Genomic DNA, 7,628 nt, shown 5'->3' with positions numbered 1-7,628 from the left:
GCCCCCTGAGGCCATTTATCCAGCCCCCACCGCACTTCCGGAAGGGGCACCTCTTTCATTGGTGGTCAGTGGAGGAGCATAGTTCCCATTGAAATACTGGTCAGTTTGTTGATTTAAATTTACTTGTTCTTTATTTTAAATATTGTATTTGTTCTCATTTTGTTTTTTTACTTTAAAATAAGATATGTGCAGTGTGCATAGGGATTTGTTCATAGTTTTTTTTTATAATCTGGCCCTCCAACGGTGTGAGGTACAGTGAACTGGCCCCCTGTGTAAAAAGTTTGGGGACCCCTGCCCTAAACTACAGTGCCTGAATAGCTAGCTAAAGAAAGGAAACAGACTGGCTGTGGTCTCCCAGCACGAGGCGTCTGTCTGGCCGGCTCGGTCCTAAATAAGGCTCCCATTAGTGAACTAAGAGCAGCGTCATGTAGCAGCCAAGCTGGCCTTCAGGAGCACTTCCTCCCAAGCGCCTCACTTTCTGATCCACTTCCACGATTTTCACGATGGCTTCCTTCCGGCTATGGGCCACCCTAGGCGGTCAAAAGTATAGGCGTGCTGCTCCGAGAGGCGATGTAACATTCAGAACACATAACCAGAGTGCAGTCCCAATGCCTGCTGCACCAGCTCCAGTTTGGCTTGGCACTGGAAGCACCCCCATTCACTCTTCTGTTTAGATTGGCTGGTTTCCTCTCGTTCGGTATTCTCCAGCAGTCGCGGCCTTTCACTGGCAAAGCCTCCTTCTCAGACTGAACCTGTACCACAGGGTCTCTCGGTTGGTGTGAGGAGCAGACACATGAGCTGTGTCTGTGCCTGGCCCGCACTCCTCTCACTTGGTGAAGTTACATTCCGTTCCGGGGGAAGCAGCTGCTGGCTGGGACGAAGGCTTGGCGCCGGTATCCAGGTATTGTTGTTGTCACTGGTGGTCTCTTCGGAAAACAAATCTGATTGGCTGTTACTTGTTCTTGGATTTGAATCATCATCTGGTTGTTTCTTTTGAAAATTAGCAAAGCATTTGGAACAGAGGTTCATAGTTTTGCTGGATGCCTAGAAGCAGCAGGGACAGCGAGGTGGCAGGCTGGGCGCTTTCCTGGGCTCACTCCCAGTGTCTTTCTTGGTGCTGGCTGAAGAGACCCGGGGAGTTGGGGGAGGAGAGGAGGGTCTAGGGAACATGGGAGAAGCAAGAGGGGGGTGCGGCGAGGCCCTGGCTTGGACCCGAGCTGGTATTTCAGCAGGGTGGCTAGCTGGAGATGCCCTCACCACTAGGCCTGTGTCTGAAGAAGTGGAAACAGACTTCTTCAGTATTGGAGAGGGGGAACACATTGCCCCCCCTCAAATTTGAATGATATGTTTGTTTGTTTGTTTTTAAAAAGGACTGAGACACAAAAAAATTAAACATTTTTTCATATTTTATATTTCATGGTCAGTTTTTTATTACTCACTTTTCTTCATGTGTTACAGACACTGTGCTAAGCTCTGTCTATACATGATCTTTTTTTTTTTTAATGTTTATTTTATTGATTTTAGAGAGAGAAAGGGAGAAAACAGGACAGAGACAGGAACATCTGCTCCTGTATGTGCCCTGACTGGGGATTGAACCGGCAACCTCTGTGCTTTGGGATGATGCTCTAACCAACTGAGCTATCGGACTAGGCCAGGGCTTACTTAGTTTTTACAACAACCCTATGAATTTATACTACTGCTATTTCCATTTTCAGGATGGTGGCTAATTTGATGAACGGCCCACCGCAAGCAAGGGGACAGCAGAGACTCAAGGTGGCTGTGATCCAGTCTGATTCCATAAAACCCACAGTTCTCCAAGTTATTTATTTACAGTGTGTCTCTTTTCCTTGGATAGACCCTAAGTCCCTGGGGGGCAGAGACTGAGTGTTATTTGGTTTGAAACCCAAGCATATGAATCCCAACGATATAACATAGGAGTGCTTCAGCCTGGTGGGCATTTGAGATCTGAACCTTGTGAAAGAATTGAGAACATTTCTGGTTATGGGAGCAGCGTGAGCTGAGGCCACGTGTTGGAATCAAACACGATTCCTGAGGTTGGGGAGGTAGACAGTGCAAAGGGACTCCTAGGTGTAGAGCAGTGGATGCTCGTTGCTTGCAGATGACTCTCTTGAATGCCCTGGGGTACCCCAGGGATCGCTCTGCACACCCAGGGCAGGACATGTGAGTTTTATGTGGTAACCACCGGGGAGAAGGGCAGCGGAAGTGAGACATTAAGAAAATAAACTAGTGGACAACAAAACAGCCACAGGGATGCAAAGTACAGCATAGGGAATGTAGTCAATAACATTATAATAAGTGTGTCTGGTGCCAGGTGGGTCCTAGACTTATTGGGGGGATCTCTTTGTAAACTATACCAATGTCTAACCACTGTGCTGCACACCTGAAACTAATAAAATATCAAATGTTAAGTGGAGTTCTAAAATTTTTTTTGAAGCTTTAGCCTAAGGGAATAAAAAGTAAACCAACTTTAAGTTGGCATCTATTTAGTACCAAGCGTCACACTGAGTCCCCTCTGGACTAGACCTGAGAGACATGTTCATTTAAAAGGTTCAGGTAGCTTTTGTAGCATGTCTGATTTCACAGAGGCTGGAGCATTGATGTGCATTAGAGCTGCAACATGCTGCCTTCACTGGTGCAGATAAAGGCCGTGAAGAGGCTGATGTGGCAAAAAAGGGAAGTGTCTTTTCTTTTATTTTTTTTAAATAAAAAAAGCCTATTATAGGCCCTGGCCAGTTTGCTCAGTGGATAGAACCTCGGCCTAGTGTATGGACATCTTTGATTTGATTCCCGGTCAGGGCACACAGGAGAAGTGACCACCTGCTTCTCTTCCCTTCCCTCTCCCCCTTTTCTCTTTCTTCCTCTCCCATAGCCAGTGGCTCAGTTGGTCCACGCATTGGCCCTGGGCACTGAGCTAGGCCCCTGGCACTGAGGATAGCTCTGTTGATTTGAGCACCAGCGCCAGATGGGAATTGCCAGGTAAATCCCAGTCAGGGTGCATGCAGGAGTCTGTTTCACTAACTCCCTTCTTCTCACATTAAAAACAAAACAAAACAAACAATAAAAAAACCCTATTACAGAAAAATAAATTACTAGTAGGCCAAGTGCTCAACTAGCTGTGACAGGTTGAGAGAAGCCTAGTGAGCACATCATTGATTCTAATATACCGTATGTCCCCATGCATAAGGTGCACCTTTTATCGAAAAATTTGGGGTTTAAAAACTGGGCGCATCTTATACAGTAGTTGTAGATTTTTTTTTTACTTATATTTCCTGCTTTTTCACACTTGTTTTTGTGCTCATTATTGAAGACAATGATTCATCATCAGACACAGACGAGGACAACCTAATGGATGGGAGTTTTGACAGTGATGAGTTGTATGAATTTTATGATTAATAAAACTTGAGTTCAATAACTTTATGTAATACATACATTTTTTTCAAATTTCAGGCCCCCAAATTAAGGTGTGTCTTATACACGGGGCATCTTATACATGGGGAAATACGGTAAGCACTGAACACAGCACAAGAAGATCAAACAAGCTCAGGAATCAACAGTCCTGGCCCTGACTGGGAAGCTCAGTTAGTTGGAGCATTTTCCTGAAAGCCAAGATGGTCAGTTTGATCCCCAGCCAGGATACACATATGAGGCAAACAAGAAATGCATAAATAAGTGGGACAATAAATTGATCTCTCTCTCTTTCTCTTCCCCTTCCTCTCTCTCTAAAAATCAAAGAATTAAAAAAACAGAATCAACATTTCTTCCTTTGTGTCATGGGGGCAGGGTGCTGAATTATTTATTCCTATAGCTATAAAAGCTGGCCCTCTAGGCCTGCAGTCATTGTCCTGAGAGGAACCCAGGCTGACATTGTCACTGTGTTGTCTAAGGATTCAGTCATGGCCCTTATGCTGTGGAGTCATGACTTACTTTGTTGTGGAGAGGGCAAGGGTTTATGTCCCCAGAACAGTTCACAAGATCTCTGGAGGACCACTGGCTCTCCATGTGGTGTTTCAAAAATATGTGCAAGTTTCTGTTGAAGAACAGAACACCCTTATTTCCATTCTGGGTTGTCTTGCTCCAGTTGCACACCATCTGACTGTGGATGAATCTTCAGTAAATATCTTGTATGGTTTTTGAAAGAAGAAGTTTCTTAAACAGATGTGGTTGTAGTTTTATTACCCTCCATACTGTCTGTATTTTGACACCAAAAGGAAATTCAACAAAAGTAAAAATAAACAAATGAGGCCACACCCAAATAAAAAGCTCCTGCACAGCAAAGGAAACTATAATATATACATGGAGTCACTTTAAATGGAGGCACAGCTGCCATCCGAGAGAAACTGCCTTGCATATCTTATGCCACAAAATTTTTAAGTATTAAAATAAGTCAGCCTGACTAGGCAGTGGCACAGGGGATAGAGCGTCGGACTGGGACGAGTAGGACCCAGGTTCGAGACCCTGAGGTCGCCAGCTTGAGCGCAGGCTCATCTGGTTTGAGCAAAAGCTCACCAGCTTGAGCCCAAGGTCGCTGGCCCAAGCAAGGGGTCACTCAGTCTGCTGTAGCCCCCCTGTCAAGGCACATATGAGAAAACAATCAATGAACAACTAAGGTGTCGCAACAAAGTATTGATGCTTCTCATCTCTCTCCCTTCCTGTCTGTCTTTCCCTATCTGTCCCTCTGTCTGACTCTGTCACACAAAAAAAAAAAACCATAAAAAACAGGTCAAAGTAACCTTTGAACTGGAACTAAGCAAAATTGTGACCAGACAACTATTTTATGAAGCTAATAAAAAAGCAGATATTATGACTACCATATTGAAAATTAAAAACATTCTTATAATAAGCGTCATTATGTTTGCTTGTCTGCAACAGTAGAAATGCCTTCCTTCTAGTGATATAAGTGTTCCCCTTTCCTTTCTTATAAATAAACACTATTTGGGCTTCTACCTGAATTAGTGCTTCTTTTTCCTTCCTTCCTTCCTTCCTTCCTTCCTTCCTTCCTTCCTTCCTTCCTTCCTTCCTTCCTCCCTCCCTCCCTCCCTCCCTCCCTCCCTCCCTCCATCCCTCCATCCCTCCCTCCTTCCTTCCTTCCTTTCGTGAGAGGAGGAGAGACAGAGAGACTCTTGCATGCGCCCTGACCTCCCTGACCGGGATCCACCCAGCAACCCCCATCTGGGGCCAATGCTCAAACCAACTGAGCTATCCTCATTGCTCAGGACCGATGCTTGGAGCCACTGGCTACAAGAGGAGAAGAGAAAGAGAGTGAGGAGAAGGAGGGGAAGAGAAGCAGATGGTCGCTTCTATGTGCCTGACTGAGTATCAAATCCGGGACATCCATACACCGGGTCAACCTTCTATCCACTGAACAAACCTGCCAGAGCCAAATCAGTGCTTCTTGAACAGGTATTCTCTTGTTTGACTTCAAATAAATGCTTGTTGCCTCTCACTTTGACCTTTTATTTTTAGGTTAACATAGCTGGTTCAGAAATCAGGATCTAAAGTAGCCTTAACTGTCACAGACCGGCATCCCCTGGAACTGGGTGTGCTACCTACAGAGCCGCTTCTGTGCTCACTGCTTCCAGGGGCTCCTGTCTCTGACTGTGTCCCTACTAGGTGAGGACCTCCCTTCTTTTTTGGTTGAGGTCAAGTGTCTTTGAGATTAAGAGGGGTATCTCCCTCAAGGGGGAGATGCTGCAGGTGCTGGCCTGCGGTGGATGCTGCAGGAGCTCGTAACACATGGAAAAGAATCTTTTCTTTCTCGGGAGAAACTTGTCACAGTTCTTGCACTTTTAAAAAGTGCCCAGTAGCAGCTTGCAGGGTGTAAAGCCAGTAGCCAAGGCCACCATCACAGCCGCCTGGCTCATGCAGGTTCACATTGGATTCGGACAGTCGATAAAGAAACAATGGAGCCAAAAACTGATAGGCCATTTTCTTTAATTCTAGCTTGCACCCGGCGGGCAAGTAAAAACACACACTGGGCTCCAAAACCCACTCACATTCAGTGAGTTTCTAGCTCACCAGCCTTATTCTCCTCAGTTCCCCATCTCCTTCCTTATCCCAGATACAAACTCTGCACAAACTGGCATCTCACTCAGCACTCCATCTTGGCTGCTTCTCCTGGCCTACTCCACGTGGCCTTTCTCTGCTCTCCTCTGCTCTCTCATGCTAATCTCAGGAACCAAGAGAGCAAGCTCCGTTCTGCCCCCATTTTATAGTGTAGATTCAAAACCTTTAATCCAATATACAAAATAGGGAAGTCTCTAATACAAAGTCACTTCTCTGAGGCATGATGGGATTGTACCGCCCCACATCAAAAAGGGTGGGAAAGGCTTAATCCCAAAACCAAGCCCCAGGCTACAACAATCCTGCCTGCCCACAGCCTGCCCCCAACACACATTAATATCACCTGGGCAACGGCCTCCACGTGGGCAGCGTTATCTTTTACAAAGTGAGCATAATACATTTTATCTGCCCAACACAGGGGTTTTCCTGATGCATGAATATTTATTTGGTTGTGTGTTATTTCATTTCCTTTTCTTGTCTGTGCCTGTTATTTGTCAGAAAAAAAAGAGGTTTCATAAGGAGAAGAACCCAAACTGCTCCCGGGCAATGGAATACATTTGTTGGTTGATAAGCAGAAGCTTCTAAAAAACAAAATACTTTATCTAAAAGAAACTTTGGCCATCTGAGCATCTGAGCCTGACAATTTCGTACTCTTTGTCCTACGTGAAACCTGAGAAGATATTTCGAAGAATTTAATAAGTCTATGATTGTGATCAGAACTTTGACAAAATTAAAAGTCTAGTAAGATTTTTAAAAGCAAAATTACAGAGGTCCGTTATGTGACAAGAAATAAAGCCACTCAGATAGCTATGAATCCTGGAAAGGACCCTGCCCCATGTTTACTGCAGGGGTCTAATGTCCTGGGTCCTCAACTTTCACTCACCCCTTTCTTCATTCTCTTGACTCAGCAAGCTCCTCCTAGGACACCCTGTCGCTATCCCATTCCATCAGGCACGCCGACACCCACCACTAGGCTACTCTTCAGCCTCCACTGGGTGCCTGCTTCCTGTGCACTTACAGTTGCAGCCACCTTGTGGTACTGAGGAAGTGACATATTGCATTTCTACGGAACAGGTTTCTATGGCGCCAAGTTTCTTTGGCGAAGCTGAAACTGGGACCCAGAGCCGCCCTCGGGAAAAGCAGCGCGAGTCTGGCGCTGGTTGGAGCCCACACTGCAAACCCTGGCCCTCAACCTGGAAACCGCGCTCCCTGGACTCCGGCCCGCGCGCCCCGCAGCACAAGCCCGACAGCCTTTCCCACCCTTCCCCCAGGCTGGAGTTTCGTAATCCTCTTCAGATCTGACCCCTACACACACACTCCCCGCCCCGACTTCCTCCCTCCTTGAAATAGCCTCCCGCCTCCTCTCCACTCTTCATCCTGCCTGTATGCTCCCCACACCCTCCCACCCTTCCTCGCTCGCTGGATTCCATTCCCCCAGTGGCCGCTAGTCTCCCTCTCACCTCTCCCAGGGTCTCCGCCCCTTGCTCTGGGGTCAGCAAGTTCTAAACTGAGCTGTCCTGGGCATCAGTGACTACAGCCCGCATGTT

General features: G+C 46.4%; 1 pseudogene; it reads right to left on the bottom strand.

Moving 5' to 3' along the window:
- Positions 1-403: 403 nt before the first annotated feature.
- On the bottom strand, positions 404-1,320 carry LOC136313627 (AN1-type zinc finger protein 3 pseudogene; annotated as a pseudogene).
- Between the last annotated feature and the right edge of the window lie 6,308 nt (positions 1,321-7,628).

This window comes from Saccopteryx bilineata, chromosome 9 (assembly GCF_036850765.1).
Source record: "Saccopteryx bilineata isolate mSacBil1 chromosome 9, mSacBil1_pri_phased_curated, whole genome shotgun sequence".
Classification (NCBI taxonomy): domain Eukaryota; kingdom Metazoa; phylum Chordata; class Mammalia; order Chiroptera; family Emballonuridae; genus Saccopteryx; species Saccopteryx bilineata.
This window is presented reverse-complemented; position numbering and strand designations above follow the sequence as displayed.